The sequence below is a fragment of the Mustela erminea genome, chromosome 1 (assembly GCF_009829155.1).
Source record: "Mustela erminea isolate mMusErm1 chromosome 1, mMusErm1.Pri, whole genome shotgun sequence".
Classification (NCBI taxonomy): Eukaryota; Metazoa; Chordata; class Mammalia; order Carnivora; family Mustelidae; genus Mustela; species Mustela erminea.
This window is the reverse complement of record NC_045614.1, coordinates 130,988,029-131,003,175: the sequence shown is the minus strand read 5'-3', so window position 1 is coordinate 131,003,175 and position 15,147 is coordinate 130,988,029. Positions and strand designations below refer to the sequence as shown.

The window sequence follows — 15,147 nt, the reverse complement described above, 5'->3', positions numbered from 1 at the left end:
ATTATTTTTAATCAATAAAAATAAACCAGAATTTTTAGCGTATGCTTTCTCTCCTCACGTAAGATACATACATTAAGGAAATATTTTGCCAAGCCTCTGAAAACAAAATGATATAATTTATAAGGAAAGTGAAAAGAATAAATCTTCACATTCAACTTGCATATAATGTACACAGCTGTAAGGATAAGAAGACCCATGAGAATGCAAAGAGAAATCCGCCTCGGGCATGCAATACTCAATTTTTAGAAACAATTAAATGAAAAAAAAAAAAAAAAGAGAGAGAGAGAGACAGAAGGCAGATGAAGCTACATTGCAGTATCAGTTAGTCTTCCCTGTCTCCCTTATAAAATATTAAAATCTACTTAAGTTCTTTCTTCATCATTTTTTAAATGTTTTTCTTGTTTCTGAGGTCCCTGAGATTTAGGTAAGAAAGGCACCAGATGTCTTTGACTTACCTATTTTGCAGGAGATTTTTTTTTTTTTTTTAAGTATTGAACATTGGAAGGAAAAAAAAAAAAAAAAGCTTGAGTTTAAGGATTCTCTCCCTCTCCCTCCCTTCCTTTTGCTGAAGCTGAAGCAAAGGGGGATAGAGGGGGTGGGTGGGGGAGACGAAGAGAAAAAATAAAAGCAGCAAGCTTGAGACGTGCTGGGAATGCAATGGGCCTTTCAATGGGCTTCTTTAGGATGCAGAACTGCCGCTTGGCACACTCAATAGAGGAGGGAGGAGAAGGGGCTGCAGCAGGCTTCCAGCTTCGCCGCCGCTGCCGCTGCCGCTGCCGCTGCTGTGGCTGCTCTCTCTGGGTACCAGAAGCACATCATTGGGCACTGGGAGGAAGGGCGGGAGGGAGGCAAAGAGGAAGCCAGGCTCAATCCCAGTGCAGAATCTCGGACTTCTCTTGAGCTGGCTTTTTTTTTTTTTTTTTTTTTTTTTTTAAATGTGTGCTGTAACCCTGGATCCGGCTTTCCACGTCACGAAAATGAGCTCCAAGAAGGGAACGCGCTTAGCTTGGGGTCGGGAGCGAGCACTAGGAAGCCCTGACTGTACAGTTTGTGTGTGTGTGTGTGTGTGTGTGTGTGTGTGTGTGTGTGTGTGTTTAAGGGATGAGAAAAGAAGTGGAGGGGTCCAGATAACAAACTGTCAAAATGAGAAACAGTGAAGCAGAGGTCAACCTAAGGAAACCATTCCTTTGGTGGGGAAGGTAGAGGAGGGAGGATTGTGGACATTTTTTTTTCTTTTTATTATAATTATTTTTAACTCTCAAGGAAATCATCTCCTGTTTTGCTTCTCTAGTTTCCAAAGCTCCTGTCCCTAGTGCAGACTGGTTGTAAAGTAAGATTATCCTTCAGAATTATCCTTTCCATAGCATAGACACTCCTCTCCAAAGACGGGGATAAAGGGTAATTCAGATCCCCGAAGGAGAAGAGCTGGATCTAGCTGATTCTGCTTAGGAGTCCCGAGTAAGAGCTCAGGCAGCCTGAGTGACTTGGACCGAGTTTCTCCTGCATTTTGCTTCGATCTCTTTGCACCAGGAATCCTTTTGTTGTGCTGCAGCTCAAAGCCTTCGATTTCCCCTGGATTCAACAGCCATGTGTTTGCTTCCACCTTTTTAAAAACAGAGACAGGCCAACGCAGACCACTTGGTAACAATGGCACATTTCACTTTCTTCTACCGGAAAGACCTCATGGGGATAGGGGGCAGCATTTCAGGGTTTGGATTTTTTTTCCTCGACCCTCCCCAACCCCGTTTTTTTTGGTCCAAATATTTCTCCGTGATATTTGGGGGAAGAGGAAGATAGGGGGTGGTGAGGGTGGGGGTGATTGAGCGAAGACGTTGCAGTGAAGAGGGGCCACCAGATCACAGTTCACAGGAACCCTCTAAGAAGGCTCGACTATAGAACTGACAGTGCTACCGTGCTACCTCCTAGGAGGAAAGGCAGCTTAGCGGGGAAACTGGAGAGAGGCAAGTGTGTAGCAAAGGAGTCTAGTTAGCGGGGACTCTATGGCATAGATTGCCCTTCGCCTCCCCCTCCCCGCACGCCACTCCACACTAATCCTGTAACCAACTCCTGGGGAAGGGAGGGACTTTCCGGTCGCTAAGAACTGGACCGAACCTCAACTGCCCAAGGACTCAAAGTTAGCGGATAGAGATGGCTTTCCCTTAAAGCACTTTTTACAAAATCAAATTTTAAAGGGGGGGAAAAAAACCCACTTATCAGTTTTGTACCAGAATGGTACATTATATATACAATATATATGTCACTTAATGGAACATAAACGTTCCGTAAGAGTCAGTCATAGAAGATTTGCATCACATTTTGCATTTAAAATGACCGCACAAGTGTCCTCCGCTCTCGAGTAGCTAAGATTAGAAACAGCAATCACAGTCTTAGTAAGCAGGAAGGCAAGCTTCTCTAACACTCTACACCCTTAATGTTCCAGACCCACCCTATTTCTCAGGTCGCAACTGAGCCGACCATCACCGATAGCCTGAACTCAGAACCTGAACAATCCCGTCTCCTTCACCAATTGCCAAGCTACCCCCTCCCCCGCCACACACACCACCTTTGGTACCCAACGTGCAAAGGCGGCGACTGTTTCACGGATCATATCGGAACCCATGATGCGATGGAATTGATGGGTAACCGGGATGCTTCTCTGAGCTTCCCGTGACGGTAAATGACCATCACTGCAATCGTCCTCTGTTCTCTTCTTAACTACATCCCCTCAAGTTCTTGATCTGATCCATGTCCTAAAGGCTATCTCACCCCTTTTCTTTTCATTTATCTCAGTATAGCGTGTCTAAGTGATAGGAAGAGCTCCAAAAGTTAGGGGATGGAGGGCCCTGAAGCCCCGGTTTCTCCCGCTTCCTGCTGGGAGCGCCCGGCATCATTTGTCCACGGGGAGGACAAGAAGCCCTTTCTCCCCCACAGTGCCCCCTTCCTCTCTCCCCCACCCCTTTGCCCGATCTCCGAGCCCACTAATCTCTCCATATCTAGGATTAAATATTCCAATATGGAAGCAAAGCGATCACCACCCCCCCCCCCCAGAACAAATAATTAAAATGCTGCATCATTCATTTTCTGAAGAGGTTTGAGCCTTCCACAGATCCTAATCTGCTGTCTCCAGGCGAAACGCACAATGGGTATGTTTAGAAATGGAAAAGGATTAAAACCTCAAGCCGTTTTCCTTCTTTTACAGAACGAGTGAGCGACCCACTGGGGGAGGGGCCCTTCGCTCCGACACTTGGCCTGTTTGTTGGAGTTACTTACAATTTCCTCCCCTAGAAAAGGGGTCCAAGGGTATGTTAGTCTCCAGTATCGTTCCTTCTACCATTGTCCTTAACAACTAAATGAACCGTTCAATAATGCAACAAACGCCTAGCACCTGTGAACGTACAGAAGAGCCAAACTCTGTACGCTCTACAGTGCACATCCTACCAGCGAGAAATACTGGTTTCAATTAGGCAAAGTAGGAAAGGATGGCGGCGAGTACCTATCGGCGCAGAGCGCTCTAGATCTCCGAGATCTGCTCCGAGGGGCTGCCCAGCGGGAGGTGCAAACTCTCTGGGAGGCTGAATTGTATCCAACATGCCGTAGCCTTGCAGTTTCTCTTCTTCATGCCACCAACTTTCAGTAAGGCCACCAAATCACGCTTGTAATCCTTTTAAGTGTTTCCACCTTTGAGACTTGAAGGGAAATGGTCGCTGCATACCAATGGGAAAGCCGGGCGCTCACCTAGCTTGACGCCGCCAGTGACAGAGAGCTCCGGACCACAGTTCTATATACCTTCGATGGTAGGCAGGCAGAGGTGTCCTAGGACTGGGTTCTTGGACTTAAAATCTCGGTGCTCTGGATTCGCTGTCGAGCCTCGCTGTCCTGAGAGTCCTGGCTCCGTCTCTGGGTTTTTGTTTTCTGTTGTTTTTTTTGTTTTGTTTTTTGGGTTCTCTCTCTCTCTCTCTCTTCCTTGCTTCCTGAAAGGTTGTTACTCAGTGCAATCCCTGCCCAAGGCCTCCTTCGATCAGAGGAGATGGGACTAGCCCTTACCATCTCCGGGTTTCTTTGCTCTTGACCCTTTAGGCAGGTGGGAGTGGGGGTGGGTGATGTGTAGATGAGAGAAGGGGGTGGGGAGGGGAGGGAAGGAGGCAGGAAGGGGGCGACTAGATCCCAGATCCCAGCATTGGCCAGACGGTGAAGCGGGGGGGGGGGGGGCGGGGGAGGCGGGGGTAGAGAGAAAAAAAGAGGATACAAATACAACAGTATGGCTGTACACACCAAATTCGACTTGGATTTGGGAGATCTCAGGCAAAGCACGAAGGTGAAGAGATCTTGTTGGCAGAGAGTGAGCCCCCAGACAGCTCACCATTCAAGCACCCTCACTTCTCCAGCGCGAGAGGATGGGGGGGGGGGGCGGGGAGGGGGACCGCGGAACGTTTCAGGCCAAGGAGACGCTCGCGGCGGCGGCATCTTTTAAGACTGACCTGCTTTAAAAGTGCCACTTTAATGGCCTAGGAAATAACTGAAATCGGATTACACGTTACTTACCAACGTCTGCACCCAAACTGGGAGGTCCAGATCGGGTTTTAGGAGGCAGTATACGAAACGCCGGGCTGGAACCCTAATGCAAATCCATCAGCTGCTGCCCCCAAATCGCGCACGCAGGCAGCGGCGCTCGGGAGCCCCCAGATCAGCCCATCGCCGGAGCCTCCGCCAGCTTGTGCCCCCTCCCCCCCCCCCGCACCCCCAGCCCCTCCTCCGCGCCAACTGTGTAAATCAGCCGCCGCAGTCCTCTCGCCGCGCATCGCAGGCAAATCCCTGCTTAGGAAGCAAGGAAGCAAGTGATCTCTCTCTCTCCCTCTTTCTTTCTCTCTTTCTCTCGCATTCTCTCTCTCTCCTCTCAATCTCTCTCATCTCATTCTGTCGCTCATCTCATCCCCGCCTCCCCCCAACATCGGTCACAATCTGGCAGCTCTACAAAGAGAAGCCCTGTAAAATTGAGTGGCAGGAAGTCAGCGTTCTGTATCTGTGGATTGACTTTAACTTTTATTTGCAAATGAGAGGTGGCCGTTTGGAAAATTACAGGCCAGGCCCGAGGGGTTTGGGCGGGGTCATCAAATTAAGAGCATCTGAGCTTATTGATGGGCGGTATCCCTAAACGCCTCCTAGAAGCGGTTTTCAAGTGATTTACAGTGCCCCCCCCAACACACACACCCCGCTTCATGATACATAGGTGACATTTTGGAAGTACACAGATTTCCTCATCTGTTTACACTGCCAAGAGGGAGGAAAATAAAACTAGAGTGAGGAGAGGTGTGAGGGGCATTTGCTGGAGAGATGTTGGATACCATTTCGTGACAAATTAAATGAGGACACTTGAGCAATTATTACACCTATGTGAAAGAATTATTACAACATTATATACCTACTGGAGGCGACCATTACCCTCATTGCAGTGATACTAATGCAGTCATTTACTGCTCCATTCAATCTGCAGTGTAAACCAACGCAGTTCTTTTTAATAGATCCTTTTCATTAGCGACTGCATTGTGGAGAGGGCAATCTTCCACTAACTTCCAAACTGAATAAGAAGTAGTCCCAGGAATCATCTTTGTATCTCTTGCCATTCCTAACTGAAGTGAATGGAATAAATTGTCCAAGGCAAGCAAAGTTGTGTAGCTAGTATAATGTAGACCTAAACTGACCTCAACCCTATTTGCAAAAGCTCTCAAAGGAGCTAACTCAACCCTTACAAAGAATACTCTTTTTTTATATATGAAATGCTTTGAGAAACAGGCCTGGAGCTATGATTTTAGTCTATATTTAATGGATTTTTCGGTATACTTTGTTACACCATTGTTACTCTACGTTATATACATATTACACCACAAGTCTAGTGTCTGTATTACCTTCATTAAAAGAGAGAAGATGGAACTGGTCATTGTGAAAAACAGGGAACTGTGGGATTCCTTTGGATTTTGTATATAGATTAGCCAAATTCCATATGGCAACTGTGTTGGTTGTGCATAAAGTGAATTTAGATAGCTTTTTAAAATAATATTTCAATTTGTTCTTCACAATAGTCTTCTTTAAGATTATTTAGATTAATAGAATATCTACAGGAATCTAGAAAGTGGTGAAACCAATATGATTTCAAAGCATATGCTTTTATTTATTTTTCCTTTCTTTTTTTTTTTAATTTTATTTATTTATTTGTCAGAGAGAGAAAGCAAAGGGAACAGCTGGCTCCCTGCTCAGCAAGGAGTCCAATGCAAACTCCATCCCAGGATCCTGGAATCATGACCTGAAGTGGTAGGAGATACTTAGCTGACTGAGCCACCTAGGCATCCCTTATTTTTTTTTTTTAACATTTTATTTATTTTTAGAGAGAGATGGAGTGTGAGGTTGGTGAGGTGGTGGGGGAGCAGAGGGAGAGAGAGAATCTCAAGCAAAGTCTGTGCAGAGTCAGAAGCAGGGCTCCATCTCACAACCCTGAGATCATGACCCCTGCCAAAATAAAAAATCAGTTGCTTAACCTACTGAGCCACCCAGGCACCCCCCTATACTTTAAATATTGTTTTCCAGATCTGGCACACATTTCAAACCTTCCTCAGTATTTTCTCAGATAATAAATGCTTCTATGTGAAGCATAAGTGGAGACATGGATAAGGAGAGAATGTTTGTCTTGGGTTTTTCACTTATAAGTTCTCCAAATTGAGTTTTAAAAAGATAAATTCAAGAAAGTTTGCGGAAAAGGTCCATCCCTATAACAAATCAGTCTGATTTAGGAGAGCCTGAGCTACATCAGTAGGCTGATGAGTCATAGAGATGTTTCTGGCCTTTTCAGGTGGTTGCTCAATTCGAGGAGAATCACTCCTGAGTACACCATATTCTACGTGGGCAAGTGTGAAATCACACACATGCCCCTGAGCCTCAAGGCTGGAGGATATTAGAGTAACCCTGGAAGAAATCAGACAACGTCATTCTTAAAATAGCTGAATCTCTTTAACCTTTTGGAGGTTTTTTCATTTTATTTGATTTTCAAGGTTATTTCTTGATAAGAGAACTCTGAATGTGTTAATATATTTACTCTGAGCAGATTTTGTTATAGTGTGATGGTCTGGGGAGCTACAGAAGATTGAACAGCTAGGATGGTTTGCTAATGTTAAAACTGAGTACTTCCAACATAAATATTTCAGGTCAGACAAAAATGCTGTGGGGTAAGCGTGGCGAACCTTTGAGCTATTCTTTGTTATGACTTTTTAGTGCATTCCACAGAAGTATTTATGTACATACCCATAGTTTTATTTTAATCAAATAATTTATATTTCAAAAAGAAAGAGCTGTCATTAAAGAACTGTGTTCTTTATTGATGATGCATAATAGATAAAAGGAAAACATAGAAATAACATACACAATGTAATTAAATATGTTTATATTGCTGATATATCTATCTATCTATCTATCTATCTATATGTATATAAATTTGGTTCCAAGGACAGCAGTATTTTTTAATTTCCTTTTAATTATTCTGTTGTTTTCAGAGATAGAGAGAGATAGTAGTATTAAAGTGAAAAAAAAGTAGACATATTTTTCTTATCTAGCATATATTTTACTCACTCTGATTTAAATAAAATAAATATATCTTTGAAAGATGTAATTCTAATTAAGGTAGTACTAGAGAGTTTGTTTTATAATGGAGCATTCATCCAAGAAAACTCTAAACTCTGCAGTAATTTTTGATTACATGCAGCATATCTAAGTCACCTAAATATTGCATTCATCTGCTTTTACACAGGCATTCATGAAGCCTCTCTCTCTATCTCTCTCTCTCTCGTTTTTTTTGTGGTTTTTTTTTTTTTTTTTTTTTTGGCACACACTATTCCAAATAATTTTCAGGCTGACAAACTACATGCTTGATAATTTCAAAAAGCTAATCATATCTTCATTTAGACAACTTTTGATACCACCTTTGAAACAATTGAAAATGTAGTTACTTACACAATATAATTTTGTAAATGAAAATTTTGTGTACCAAACATTAAGCTAAAAAAAAAAATGATAAAACAGAAATTAAATTTTAGCATATATTGAAAGAATTCAAAAGATTGAACAATTCAGACTGAAGGTTACATACTTACATAAGTGTTTATTTGGGTATATCTTCCTATAACTCCATAGAAGAAACATGTTTGAAAGGTTTTTATTTGTAGAAGCTCATGTTTGTAGAAGTACATGTTTGTAGAAGTTCCAAAGCCATTGGTAACTATGTTTTTTCAAAAGCATCTTGTAAAACATAGTGAATCAACATATTTATAAGTGATACCTGCATTACAACTATTCAATCAGACATTGATCTTTTCCATTTTGTTTTACTAAAATATTTAGAAGCACTTTGTAAGCTTCCACCTAATGAAGACTTAGGTTATCTTTGAAGTAAACATGTATTTTAATCTTAAAGATTAAGTGAACTATTTTAGAACTCTCAGAATTTATCTAGTATGAACAAAGTTTCCAAATTTTAATTTGTAGTTTGGATTAAGCCTAGAAGTTATTGTTTCCTTTATAAGAGATTTTCTAAAATTATTTGAAATTAATAGATTATAGATATTAAGACTAAAACTACTGAGAAAGGGGCACCTGGATGGCTCAGTAGGTTAAAGCCTCTGCCTTCGGCTCAGGTCACGGTCTCAGGGTCCTGGGATCAAGCCCCACATCTGACTCCCTGCTCAGTGGGGAGCCTGCTTCCACTTCTCTCCCTGCCTGCCTCTCTGACGACTTGTAATCTCTATCAAATAAATAAATAAAATCTTAAAAAAAATACTGAGGAAAAAATCTTCAAAGATCAAGATAAGGGAAATTAATAAATTTATTTGTTGAAATAAATTAAACCGTTGAATAATACATCAGGAAATGAATAGATATTGTATGTAGTGGAAAGAGGTAAATCACATAAGTTTTAGCAGTGAAGGAAATTTCTCTTTTTAAATATATGATAAAGAGAATTAGAATGATTTTATAACATCATAGAATCTCAGAATTAAGAGGAACATGAAAGGTTATCAAGTCCAACCAATTATGATATATTCAAATCCCTGTTTTACTATCCTTTGCCAAATTGTTATATAGACAATGGCTTAATATTGCCTGTGATGTGGAGCTTGGTGCATTTCAGGGCAGCTGATTTTGTTTTGGGACAAATCTAATTGGTAGAACAAATTTTAAGCAAACTTAAACAAATGTTTTATTTCCTGGTAAGTAGTCTTAGTTACTCCCTTGAGGATATGTTTAAAATTCATGGGACGCCTGGGTGGCTCAGTTGGTTGGACGACTGCCTTCGGCTCAGGTCATGATCCCGGAGTCCCAGGATCGAGTCCCGCATCGGGCTCCCAGCTCCGTGGGGAGTCTGCTTCTCCCTCTGACCTTCTCCTCGCTCATGCTCTCTCTCACTGTCTCTCTCTCAAATAAATAAAATCTTTAAAAAAAAAAAATTCTAAGGTAATGAACTTTCTACTTATTTGAGTTAGGTTTATATTCATGCAGAGAAACTCACCTGTTGGGTAGAAATGTAGAACTAATCTTCAAGAGATGAACAAGGGCTAGAGAAAGAGTCACTTAATTAGAAAGTAATTGAAACTATAGAATTTGTGGTAACTGCTAAAGTGACAAAATGTTAAAAGGCATGATAATGCTTAAAATATTTTAACTAGTTTTCATGGTAATCCTCTTGGAACCATATTTGAAGTTCTGTATGTGTCCTCTTAGTCTACTAATTTAAAATTTACTACAGCATCATAGAGGAATAGTATCGGCATCAACTAATAAGGCCAGCAAGCCTAATTAAGTCAAAGGCCGGCAAGCCGTATAAGTCAAATCAAATTTCCTCTGGTCTTTGAATTTTTCAAAACTATTTGAGAACATGAATATGAAATAACTTTTTAAATGAGGCTGATTTCAGTATAAAGCCTGATGAAAAATTTGTTTCCACCAACTATGGGACAAGATAAAAGGCTTTATATGATTGTGTGCTGGAAACCACAGATAATGGAAATATTATGTACAACTTTGCATTTTAAGAATAGAGCAAAAGTGTTATGAAACACTGAATATATATCTGAATGTTAACAATTCTTAAAGTGACTTAAATCCAAAAAAATAAAGTTTCTCTGGATTTGGCTGCCTCCCCTGTATCACTCTGCTGAGTTACTTAGGCATTTAGCTCCTTTTAGCATTTATGTTCTATCTAAATCTCCTTTCACATTTCTATGTTGTGAATTAATGTTTAGTGGTTCCCTTATCTGTAACTTTGTCTTTTGCGTATTAAAATCGTGTATGTGTGTGCGCACACGTGTGTTTTTTTTTACATTTAGGCATTTAAAGGCAAATATATGTTTCTATGGATGCTAATTTCTTTCCATTCATAGCCAACAAAATATTCTTCTTTAACAAATGAATGGTCTGAATTTTATTTTCTTTAACGGTAGTGTTTTTCGGAATTTTGTGAATGGGAAATGTTTATCACAAATTTTATTTTTAACAAATAGTTTAAATAAAAATAAAATAATTTAATAAACCTATGTGGCACAATTAAAACACCATTCGTCCACCATTTTTTTAACAGTGGCAAAATTATAAAATACTGTAGAACCTACAATGTTATTAATTTACCTATTCCAAAAAATATAAATTATCTTATAGAAATGTGACCAAAAATATAAATTAAAGACAAAGAATATTTGACTATTTGGGGTTGTATTTCAATGTATTTTAATGACCTTAAAATTTTAAAGGGATAGGCTGACCTAAAACTAGTTTGTTTGTTTGTTTGTTTTTAATTTCTTGTACTCGTTAGATTTATTCATTAAAAGGGTAGTAGCAAAATGTCTCATGTTGTTAAAACAGTGAGGGAGTGTTTGCTAATTTCCCTTCCCTGCCCATTTTGGAACACTTTATGGTTGATTTTGTAATATTTCACTGGAAATGCCATAAAAATGTAGCCAAAAAGTATTTACACATATAAAAATTATACATACGCATGCATATCTCTATGTGTGTGTGAGTTGGGAAGATAGAAAATTAAAAATTAATGGATTCTTTATAAACTCTTTTGAATTGTTTTGTCTAAAATTGTTTTGTCTGGGGCTCCTGGGTGGCTCAGTGGGTTAAGCCGCTGCCTTCGGCTCAGGTCATGATCTCAGAGTCCTGGGATCGAGTCCAGCATTGGGCTCTCTGCTCAGCAGGGAGCCTGCTTCCTCCTCTCTGCCTGCCTCTCTGCCTGCTTGTGATCTCTCTCTGTCAAATAAATAAATAAATAAATAAAATTGTTTTGTCTCAGGGTGCCTGGGTGGCTCAGTGGGTTAAGCCTCTGCTTTTGGCTCAGGTCATGGTGTCAGGTCTTGGATTTAGCCCTGCATCAGGCTCTTTGTTCAGAGGGGAGCCTGCTTTCCCCTCTCTGTCTCTGCCTGTCTCTCTGCCTACTTGTGATCTCTGTCTGTCAAATAAATAAATAAAATCTTTTAAATAAATAAATACATAAATTCGTTTTGTCTCTAAAAGGGGAAGCATACTTAGTTTCAAAGACTCATAGAATAACAAAATAGTTATCTATAAGATACAAAAATTGAATTATATTTATTTAAGTGATATTGGATGAGAATATTCATTAAGTTAGAGACTCTTGAAACATTTATGTCACAGAGGATCAGATAGATAATCTTTGGGAACTGACCTTTTTGTATGGGTTTAAGCCAGTGTCCTGGAAAAATAATTCTGTTCAACAATTTAACAGCCTGACATCAACTCCCCAATGTGCAAGCACTTTCTACGATTTATAAAAAAGGTAACATGTTTTTAAAATTCTACTACCTTTTAGCTCTTATGCCAAAATATATAAAAAGCCAACATACCCAAGACTTGAATATATTTAACATTCATTAGAGTCTTTGGCAATCTGGTTTAAGGAAAGGGGGGTGGGTTGTTTAAAAAAAAAAAAAAAAAAAAAGGAAAAGAAAAGAGTTTGCAGTGTTATCTCATGGAAATTCAAGGACTGAAACAAGTACAGCCAGACCTCATGGGGAACATAATGGGAAATTAGGCCACATTTTGTATCTCTCAGGGTCCACATGGTCTCCCTGTCACCTCCCTCACTTCCCATCTGCTCTCTACAGCAGCAAGAATGATTCTTAAAAATGTAAGGCTGGTATTATCTTTTAGTAACCCTCTAGTGGCTTCCCATCTCTCTGGGTAAAAGCTAGCATTCTGTCTGACCCTGTGTAATCTTGCAGCTTGCTCCATAGCTGCCTTCACACCCTACGGCTTGCTTTCTTGCTCCCACTCGATAGCAACCATATCCCCCCCTCTTGCTATTTCCTTGACTCACCAAGCACACACCTATTTCAGAGCCTTTTCATCTACTGTGCACTCTGTCCAGTATACCCTCTCCACAGTTAGAGCAGGGCTGACTGGCATCTTCACTGCATAATCAAGTATGCGTCCCTGACCTTGCTACCCCAAGCAGCAGTTCCCCCGTTACTTTTAAACTTCATGGCCTGCTTTATTTTTATTCCCATGGTTTCTCTCCTAATGAAATATAATTTATATGCTTAGGCACTTTTACCGTCTATCTCGCACTACAGGAATAAGTTTCATAAGAACAAGTACTTTGTTTTATTCATTGCAGTATTCCTGGCACCTAGAACAGTGGCCCGTACATAATAGGAACTCCATACAAATGTATTAGAGGAATTGAATGAATGAATGTTCTCTCTAATCTACTTCTTTTTGAGTCTGCACCATTTTTTCCCCTTGTGCTAAGCTGCTTTCTCTGCACCGGCTAGCTCGCAGCTCATAATTGCTACATAGTCTTTCAGCTGCAGTATTCTCCACCAACTGGCAAGTTCTCTCTTTCACTTGAGTTCAAATTCCTGAATATATAAATGGGCAGGCTTATTTTTTTTTTTTCCAGTAAGGCCACATAGACCGCAAGTTTCTGGCCAGTCTCTGGATGTATTCTTTTGGGTCAGGTATATGTTCATGGTCTAATAAGGCTGAGCCAGTTCACAGCATGGATGATTAGGTGTGAGGAGCTGTGGACAGGCAGCCAGGCAACACAAACACGTCTGGTACACAAAGCCACTGCCTCCAGATGGGCACCTGTGCTGTCCTTTGTCTCAAGTCCTGCTCACGAGTCTGACATTACTCCTCAGTTCAGGGCATCAAACTTCTGCCTCCGTGTCCTTCCTGTCGCAATGACTTTGTTTTTGTTTGTTTGTTTGTTACATATCTTTGTTAGATAGAACTATGCATCTACAAAACGTCTATAATATATCCATATCTCTTTTTTGATCCTAAAGGCAACAAAATTCCCTGGCACTCTTATTCACCCCAGGCTGTTCCATGAATTTGAACTAAAGTTTTTGAATGGTAAGCAAGAAATCCCATGTGGCTGTTAGAGATCCTATTGTGGACACACCCTAAGGTGACCCCCAGTGTGTCACATCCTTGAATAATCTCATTTTCATAGTTCAGTGTGGATGGAAGCTGTGACTTCTTTATCCACTAGAAAGTAGCAAAGGTTAAAGGATTTTGCAGATGCAATTAGAATCCCAAATCAGTGATTTTGAGTTAATTGGAAGGGAGATTATTCTGATCAGCTTGACTTAATCAGAGAGATAGTACCCTCCCTAAAATGAAGACACATTCTCTTACCGATCTTCAAGAATCCAAAGAAATGAATTCTTCCTACAACCTGGTTAAATTTGGAAACACATTCTTCCCCAACCAAGTCTCCAGATAAGAACACAGACCAGTGGTTTTGGGATGCACATGCTGCTAGCTGGACTGCACCTTCTGGGCAGCCAAGCAGGCTTAGCTCTTGTCTGGGCCACTGCCATTAATCTGCAGCATGGGTGGTGACAAGAGCAGGAGGGTGCCAGCAATAAAGCAGGGAATAGATGCTTGGTGAGGCCTCAGTTTCAGTAGCGCTTTCTCAGCCATGGCCCCAATCAAGCTGGGGATGCCATCCCTTCACTGGTGGCTATTGAAGGGGAGCCTGGGAACAAGGTGAACCTGGCAGAGCTGTTCAAAGGCACAGAGTGCTGTTTGGAAAGCCCAGGGCCTTTAGTCCAGGCTGTTCCAAGACCCACTTGTCAGGGTTTGTGGAGCAGGCTGAGGCTCTGTGGGCCAAGGGGGTTCAGGTGGTAGTATGTCTGAGTATTGATGATGCTTTTGTGACTAAACTGTGGGAACCAGTTCGCAATTCAGGAGGCAAGGTTATCCTCTTGGCTGACTCTACTGGGACCTTTGGGAAGGAAACCGATTTGTTACTAGATGATTCATTGGTGGTGTCTTTGGAAATCGCCAGCTCAAGAGGTTCTCCGTAGTGGTAGAGGATGGCATAGTGAAGTCTCTGAATGTGGAGCCAGAGGGTATAGGTCTCACCTGAAGCCTGGCTCCCAACATCATGCTGCAGCTCTGAGGCCCAGGGCCCAGACATACTACTTCCACCCTTTTCTATTTCACCTGCCCAAACCTGGATGGGGGGCCCCAGGCCAACTTCAACAGGAGCCACCCAATGGGAACCTTGACCAAATTTCTGCAAGAAATATTTCTGGTTTACATTTTAAAAAAAGAAAAAATAAAGAAAGAAAGAAAGAGAGAGAGAGAGAGAGAGAGAGAAAGGAAGGAAAAAGATCACAGCCCAATTGTTACCTAGATTGTAGACTTGTGAGACTGAGCTTACTTAAGCTATGCCTGAACTGCTGACCTACAGGAAGTGTGAGATAGTAAATATGCTTTGTTTTACTCCACTAAGATAGTGGTAATTTGTTAACTAGCAATAGAACACAAACATAGATCCTTGATCCTAGTTTACAGTAACAGAAAAGTACTTAGAATCTCCATGTTATTTTAGTTCCTTAAGACTCATGTGGGATTTTTTTGCTTTCTTTTGAGTTTTATATGTTAAATTGTGGGATAGAAAGAATTTACTTTACTTCCTTATTTACTTCCAAGTATACTTTTTGGGGGGATTTACTCTAAAAAAAAAAAATTTTTTTTTCTCTTGTCTCTGTGTCTTAAGCCTGACTTTAGATCTTCTTTCAGGGGACAACACCTGGCCATCTTGCTTTTCCTCCTGCCCTAGCCACATCATCT

General features: G+C 41.0%; 1 protein-coding gene and 1 pseudogene across 5 annotated transcripts in view; one reads left to right on the top strand and one right to left on the bottom strand.

The window, feature by feature from the left end:
* SLITRK3 (SLIT and NTRK like family member 3) overlaps positions 1-15,147 on the bottom strand; it is a 100,723-nt gene that overhangs the window by 5,838 nt on the left and 79,738 nt on the right. Inside the window, exon 1 of one of the 5 annotated variants that reach the window (XM_032342030.1) lies at positions 4,543-4,722. The exons of 1 other annotated variant lie outside the window; for it this stretch is intronic. The gene's annotated coding sequence lies outside the window, so the exon portion shown is untranslated. 3 more of the 5 variants (XM_032342021.1, XM_032342058.1, XM_032342049.1) reach the window with 3 other exon arrangements.
* On the top strand, positions 3,140-14,470 carry LOC116590819 (annotated as a pseudogene).